The sequence below is a fragment of the Sapajus apella genome, unplaced genomic scaffold, assembly GCF_009761245.1.
Source record: "Sapajus apella isolate SASKATOON/1434 unplaced genomic scaffold, GSC_monkey_1.0 scaffold2, whole genome shotgun sequence".
NCBI lineage: Eukaryota > Metazoa > Chordata > Mammalia > Primates > Cebidae > Sapajus > Sapajus apella.
In genome coordinates, this window is record NW_022436942.1 from 30,514,254 (window position 1) to 30,522,627 (window position 8,374).

An 8,374-nucleotide genomic window follows, 5' to 3' on the forward strand; every position below is an offset into this window, starting at 1 on the left:
AAGGATATTCTCCAGTAGGAGGGCTATATTTAGGAAGAGGTAGTAGAAGATAAGAAGGGAGGTTGAGAGAAGGTACAGGGTAAGGGGAAAGTTGAAATACAGGATACCAGGAAGAAACCCAATGCAAAGATGGATTAGAAGAGGAAAAATATCAGTTTAAGTTTAGATTTTAGATTATTCCTGTTTCTATTAGTTTTTTTCTTAGGAGCTCTTAGGAAAAGTAATTTTAGAATTTTGCTGTCTTTAGAGTTTTGTTTTTTTTTTTTTTTAATTTAAGATACCTTTTCATACCACTTAAAAACACTGACCATTGAATATTTGAAATCTTTAAATCTTTTGATTCTAAGATCCCATACAAATGGATTATTTTATTTGTATCTCAAGTTCCTCAAAGTGGCCACTAAAGTTCTAAGCTATTCCTAAGAAAACCCTGCCAGAGTTTTCAATGGCTGGTGCTACTGGCTCTGTTTTAACATTAAACCTATATTTAAATGACCTAAAAAATAAACTCTCCTTAATGCTATGGCCCCAGCTTTACCATGCAAACTTCAATGAGCAGAATAAATCAAACTAAAAGGTATATAGCAAGAACAATAAAGAAAATAAATAAATAAAGGCTTGGGAGATACTTCAAGGCCAAGAGAGCCAGGCACTGGTCTGGTCCACAGAAGACTCACTCCTCTTTTAAGTGACCCAAGCTAAACAATAGAGTCTAAACACTGCAACTATGGAAGAAAATCAACCAAAGGGTCAACAAGCCTTCAAAGGAGCATTTCAACTTGGAGAAGGATGATGGAAAGTTTTGCATGGCTTTAGCAGGATGAAGTTGGCTGAAGTTCAGCTAGACTTAGCAGAAGTAGGATTGGCTGAAGTCCAGGTAGTTTCAGAAACAGAAGTAGGGGGATTGTTCTTCTGGAGTAAAAGCCATTGTTTTAGCAATCTGGATTTTATTGAAAGGGGTGAATAGAAAGAATCAGGGGTTACAGTCATATAGGAAGAATCAGGGGTCACAAGAACTTGTAAAAGCCACAGTGAAAAATTCTCAGGTCACAAGTCATCAGGGGTCTCTCACATACAACAGCAGTAAAACTTGTGTTTTTCCAGGGGACTTCAATGCCTTCATTCAAAGTAATTTCCAACAAAGTGACAATGTCATTGTGGGCAATGTCTTGTAGCAGAACTCCCTTACTATGCTTCTGAATGAGGCTATAGATTGAAGGATTCTGGGAGAATAGAAGGAGCATTTCTTGTGATTGCCCCTCTTCTTTTTATATGTGAAAATTCAGATTCATGCAGAATTAAGCAGAGTGAAATTGAAACAGAAAGAGGTAAATCCAGTAGATCCATTTTTCCATATTACTTCACATCCAGATACATATGAAAAACTTTTTTAGAATTTAGCAGTGTCCTTTTATTCTGTCAAGAGATCCCAGGATAATAAAGCATAATTTTGAGGAAGAGAATTCAAAGTACTTAGATGTTTGCTTATTTTGGTTCACGGGAATGCTGGCACCCTTAGAAGATCAGCCATTAACTATGCGACATTGGAATGGAAGTCAAGTAGGAAAAAGCATTGGTTCTTCTTACATAAACTTCAGCAGCATATAACTTTCTTATAACTCTTCAGCCTTTTTTTTCCCCCTTCCCATCTTGGATAGAAATAAGTGAAAAGATATGACCAAAAGAAGAAACAATATTAAAAAGATTTTTTAGATGCTTTAAAATCCTGGGAAGTATTCAATTCTTGTCAGATCTGAGGTTGGAATTAATCCACTTACTTTTTTTTTTCTCTGAATGATACAGCTGGTTCCTGAACTGAATGTTCATCCATGCCCTCTGAACAAATTCCACCACAGTTAGAGGTGAAATTATTGGAGAAGCTTCCATAAATCTGAATCACTGAAGGGAAATAATGTTACTCTGGTCCTTTGTTCCTCCTTATAAAACAAAAATTGTAAGGAAAGCATTGTTTTTGCCCTAAATTCAAAGCATGTTATAACAGTAATGTGTCTTGGCAAAACTGCCTCATTCAAGCAACTACTTATTCCAACTTTGAGACAAATGTAGGGTAACATGCTGTAGGTGTTACTTGTCTGTACTTAAGAGTCTCATGAATTATAAAAGCCATTCACTATTAACTTTAAGTTTTATTTGAGGTTTATTTGAACTTGTTTTGGAGTTTGAATTTGTGCATGGAGTTTATAAAAAGGAACTTGTACAAACCTTCATTTAATTGCTTTTGATTGCTTTGTTGGTTCACCATGACAGTGTTTTGTGTTATGAAAGTACAGTATTGAAACAGCAGACAAACTATTGTCACAGTTTAATGCAGAACTTTTCAGGGGCAGTACACTGATATTCATGATTTCATGCACATATTCCTGAAAAGGTTTTTGATTAATTATGTACTTCTTTGCACCAATTGGTTCTTTCAGGATGTACATATTTTTTATCTTTATTGCCAGTTAATTACTACATTCTGTTGACGGAAGTATTTACAGCAACATTTTTTAGTTTACAGAAACATTTTTCAGAAACATAAACTATAGAAATTCTTTAATTTTTAGTGCTATGCTTTTAAAATTATAGAGACTGTTAACGTTTTCTATACCTAAGAGTTTGCTTGAGAGAACCCTATTTAGAAACATTATGTCAAGTAAGCAACTGGCATTGTAATGAATTCTATAGATATATTTTTTTCAAAGATAAGATTAGCTTATCAGTTTATACTAACAAAGATACTTAGAAAAAAATATATGAGAAATTTTTAAAAATTAAGATTTTAAGAATGTGTTAAATGGTGGGTTTGAATAAGCTTTATTTAAAGTTGTTACATTGATAAATTTTATCTTCCATTGCTCTCCTTGTCTTTCTTATAGTCATTTTCTCTCAATTGTGGACACACTTTTATAAAATTCTATAAAGCCATTCACATTAAGGTACACTTGACTGAAGTCACTAAATATTTATTGAATATCTCCCCACTGACCTAACACTGTGCTTGGGACTATAAGATTTCCTTCTTTGATCTTCAGTTATTCCCCAAAATATTGGCATTATCAGCACACATATGAAGAATAGAAGATCCCAGACCAACTAAATTGTGATCTTTTTTTTTTTTTTTTTTTTTTTTTTTTTGAGATGGAGTCTTGCTCTTACTCTGTCACCTAGCCTAGATTACAACAGCACAATCTTGGCTTGTTGCAACCTATATCTCCCAGATTCAAGTGATTCTCCTGCCTCAGCCTCCCGAGTAGCTGGGATTACAGGCTTGTGCCATGAAGGCCAGCTAATTTTTGTATTTTTAGTAGAGATAGGGTTTCACCATGTTGGGCAGGCTGGTCTTGAACTCTCAACCTCAGGTGATCCACCAACCTCAGCCTCCCAAAGTGCTGGGATTATAGGCATGAGACACTACACCGGGTGTAATCTTCATTTTAACATAATTCCTGAGTGACTCTTAAGCACATTACAATTTGAGACACAATGGTCTAGAGCAGTGATTCTTAAACCTTAACTTAATCAGATTCACCTGAGGGGTTTGTTATGGGCCTATACTTAAAGAATCTCTGGTCTAGAAGCTATAAAAGAGGCCCAAAGTGATTTTTGTCTTTAAGAATTGTATCATACAGCTGAGAAGAACATTTATCACACATCAAGGAGAGCTCAGGCTGACATCTGGTGGGTACGCTTCTGGGATGAAGATATCAGAAGAAGAAACTGGCAGCATCCCTTACCATTCTGCAGCTGCCACAGATGATCCCTAGGCAAGAAGGATCTGGAGTGAACCTCCAGCATTCCTACAACAGAGGGGCCTATGGTTCAAAGGAAAACTAAAAAAAAAGAAAGAAATAACTTCAACATCAACAAAAAGGAAGTCCACTCAGAAACCCCATCTGAAGGTCACCAACTACAAAGAACACAGGTGGATAAATCCACAAAGATGGGAAGAAATCAGCGCAAAAGATGAAAACGCCAAAAACCAGAACACCTCTCCCCCTCCAAGGGATCACAACTCATCACCAGCAAGGGAAGAAAGCTGGATGGAGAATTAGTCTGGTGAATTGACAGAAAATACAGCTTCAGAAAGTGGGTAATAACAACCTTCTCTGAGCTAAAAGATCATGTTCTAACCCAATGCAAAGAAACTAAGAACCTTGAAAAAAGGTTAGATGAAATGCTAACTAGAGTAACCAGCTTAGAGAAGAACATAAATGACTTGATGGAGCTGAAAAACACAGCAGGAGAACTTCATGAAGTATACGCAGTTTCAAGAGCCTAATTGACCAAGCAGAAGAAAGGATATCAGAGATTGAAGATCAACTCAATGAAATAAAACAAGAAGGCAAGATTAGACAAAAAAGAGTAAAAAGAAACTAACAAAGCCTCCAAGAAACATGGGATTATGTGGAAAGATCGAATCTACATTTGGTAGGTGTACGTGAACGTGATGGAGAGAATGAATCCAAGCTGGAAAACATTTCTCAGGATATTGCCCAGGAGAACTTCCCCAACCTATCAAGGCAGGCCAATATCCAAGTCCAGGAAATACAGAGAACACCATAAAGATATTCCTCTTGGGAGGCCGAGGCGGGTGGATCACGAGGTCAAGAGATCGAGACCAACCTGGTCAACATGGTGAAACCCCGTCTCTACTAAAAATACAAAAAATTAGCTGGGCATGGTGGTGCATGCCTGTAATCCCAGCTATTCAGGAGGCTGAGGCAGGAGAATTGCCTGAACCCAGGAGGCAGAGGTTGCGGTGAGCCAAGATCGCGCCATTGCACTCCAGCCTGGGTAACAAGAGCGAAACTCCGTCTCAAAAAAAAAAAAAAAAAAAGATATTCCTCAAGAAGAGCAACCCCAAGGAACATAATCATCAGATTCACCAGAGTTGAAATGAATGAAAAAATGCTAAGGGCAGCCAGAGAAAAAGGTCGGGTTACCCACAAAGGAAGCCCATCAGATTCACAGAGGATCTCTTCACAGAAACCCTACAATGCAGAAGAGAGTGGGGGTCAATATTCAACATCCTTAAAGAAAAGACTTTTCAACTCACAATTTCATATTCATCCAAACTAAGCTTCTTAAGTGAAGGAGAAATAAAATCCTTTATGAACAAGCAATTGCTGAGAGATTTCATCACCACTAGGCCTGCTTTACAAGAGCTCCTGAAAGAAGCACTGAACATAGAAAGAAACAACCAGTACCAGTACTCCAAAAACATACCAAATGGTAAGAACATTGACACCATGAAGAAACTGCATCAACTAACAGGCAAAAAAAACCAGTTAGCATCAAAATGGCAGGAGCAAATTCACACATAACAATATTAACCTTAAATGTGAATGGGCTAAATGCCCAATCAAAAGACACAGACTGGCAAATTGGATAAAAAGTCAAGACCCATCATTCTGCTGTATTCAGAAACCCATCTCACATGCAAGGACACACATAGACTCAAAATAAAGGGATGGAAGAAGATATACCAAGGAAATGGAGAGCAAAGAAGAAGACTAGGAGTTGCAATCCTAGTCTTTGATAAAATAGACGTTAACCCAGCAAACATCAAAGGAGACAAAGAAGGTCATTACATAATGGTAAAATGTTCAATGCAACAAGAAAAGCTAACTATCCTAAATACATAAGCACCCAAAAACAAGCACCCAGATACATAAAGCAAGTACTTAATGATCTACAAAGAGACATAGACTCCCACACAATAATATTGGAAGACTGTAGCACTCCACTGTCAATATTAGACAGATCAAAGAGACAGAAATTAACAAGGATATCCAGAACTTGAACTCAGATCTGGACCAGCAAATCTAATAGGCATTTACAGAACTCTCCACCCCAAATCAACAAAATATACATTCTTCTCAGCACCACAACACTTCTACTCTAAAACTGACCACGTAATTGAAAGTAAATCACTCCTCAGCAAATGCAAAAGAACGAAAAACATAACAGTCTCTCAGACCACAGTGCAATCAAATTAGAACTCAGGATTAAGAAACTAACTCAGAATCACACAACTTCAGGGAAACTGAACAACTGGCTCTTGAATGTTGACGGGATAAACAATGAAATGAAGACAGAAATAAAGATGTTCTTCAAAACCAACGAGAATGAAGACACAAAGTACCAAAATCTCTGGGACACATTTAGAGCAGTGTCTAGAGGGAAATTTATAGCAATAAATGCCCACCTGAGAAGTGTAGAAAGATCTGTAATCAACACCCTACCATCCAAATTGAAAGAGCTAGAGGAGCAAGATCTAAAAAACTCAAAAGCTAGCAAAAGACAAAAAATAACCAGGATCAGAGCAGAACTGAAGGAAATAGTGATACAAAAAAACCTTCAAAAAATCAATAAATATAGGAGTTGGTTTTTTGAAAAGATCAACAAAATAGGCAGACCACTAGCCAGAATAATAAAAAGAAAAGAGAGAAGAATCAAATAGATGCAATAAAAAACAATAAAGGGGATATCACCACTGATTCCACAGAAATACAAACTACCATCAGAGATTACTATAAACAACTCTATGCACATAAACCAGTAAACTTTGAAGTAATGGATAAATTCCTGGACACTTGCAACCTCCCAAGCCTAAACCAGGAAGAAGTTGAAACCTTGAATAGACGAATAACAAAGGCTGAAGTTGAGGCAGCAATTAATAGCTTACCACCCAAAAAAAGCCCAGGTCCAGATGGGTTCACAGCCAAATTCTACCAGACTTACAAAGAGGAGCTGGTACCACTCATTCTGAAGCTATTCCAAACAATCCAAAAAGAAGGAATCCTTCTCAAACCATTTTAAGAGACCAACATCATCCTGATACTAAAATCCGGCAGAGACTCAACAACAACAAAAAAATCTCACGCCAATATCCATGATGAACGTAGATGCAAAAATCTTCAATAAAATACTGGCAAATCCATTGCAAGAACATAACAGAAAGCTTATCCATCATGATCAAGTAGGCTTCAACATGGGGATGCAAGGTTGGTTCAACATACGCAAGTCTATAAACATAATCCACCACATAAACAGAACGAAAGACAAAAACCACACAATTATCTCAATAGTTGCAGAGAAGGCCTTTGACAAAATTCAACAGCCCTTTATGCTAAAAAGTCTCAATAAACTAGGTATTGACAGAATGTATCTCAAAATAATAAAAGTTATTTATGACAATCCCACAGGCAATATCATACTGAAAGGGCAAAAACTGGAAGCATTCCCTTTGAAATCTGGCACTAGACAAGGATGCCCTCTCTCATCACTCCTATTCAATATAGTATTGGAAGTTATAGCCAGAGCAATCTGGCAAGAAAAAGAAATAAATGGTATTCAATTAGGAAAGGAGGAAGTCAAATTGTCTCTATTTGCAGACAACATGATTGTATATTTAAAAGACCCCATTGTTTCAGCCCAAAATCTCCTTAAACTGATAAGCAACTTGAGCAAATTCTCATGATACAAAATCAATGTGCAGAATCACAAGCATTCATATACACCAGTAACAGACTAACAGAGAGCCAAATCAAGAGTGAACTCCCATTCACAATTGCTACAAAGAGAATAAAATACCTAGGAATACAACAAACAAATGATGTAAAGGACCTCTTCGACCTCTTCAAGGAGAACTACAAACCACTGCTCAATGAAATAAGAGAGGACACAAACAGATGGAGAAACATTCCATGCTCCTGGTTAGGAAGAATCAAAATCATGAAAATGGCCAAATGGCCCAAAGTAATTTATAGATTCAACGCTATCCCCATCAAGCTACCTATGACCCTTTTCACAGAACTATAAAAAACCACCTTAAACTTCCTATGGAACCAAAAGAGAGCCTGCATAGCTGAGACCATCCTAAGCAAAAAGCACAAAGTTGGAGGCGTCACACTACCTGACTTCAAACTATACTACAAGGCTACAGCAAACAAAACAGCATGGTTCTGGTACCAAAACACATACAGACCAATGGAACAGAACAGAGGCCTTGGAGGCAATGCCACACATCTACAACTATCTGATCTTAAACAAAACTGAAAAAAAAAAACAAGCAATGGGGAAATGATTCCCTGTACAGAAAACAGAACCTGGAACCCTTCCTGAAACCTTACACTAAAATTAGTTCCAGTTGGATTAAACACTTAAACATAAGACTATAAAAACCCCAGAAGAAAACCTAGGCAAAACCATTCAGGACATAGGCATAGGCAAGGACTTCATGATTAAAACACCAAAAGCATTGGCAACAAAAGCCAAAATAGACAAATGGGATCTAATTAAACTCCAGAGCTTCTGTACAGCAAAAGAAATAATCATAAGAGTGAACCAGCAACCAACAGAATGGGAA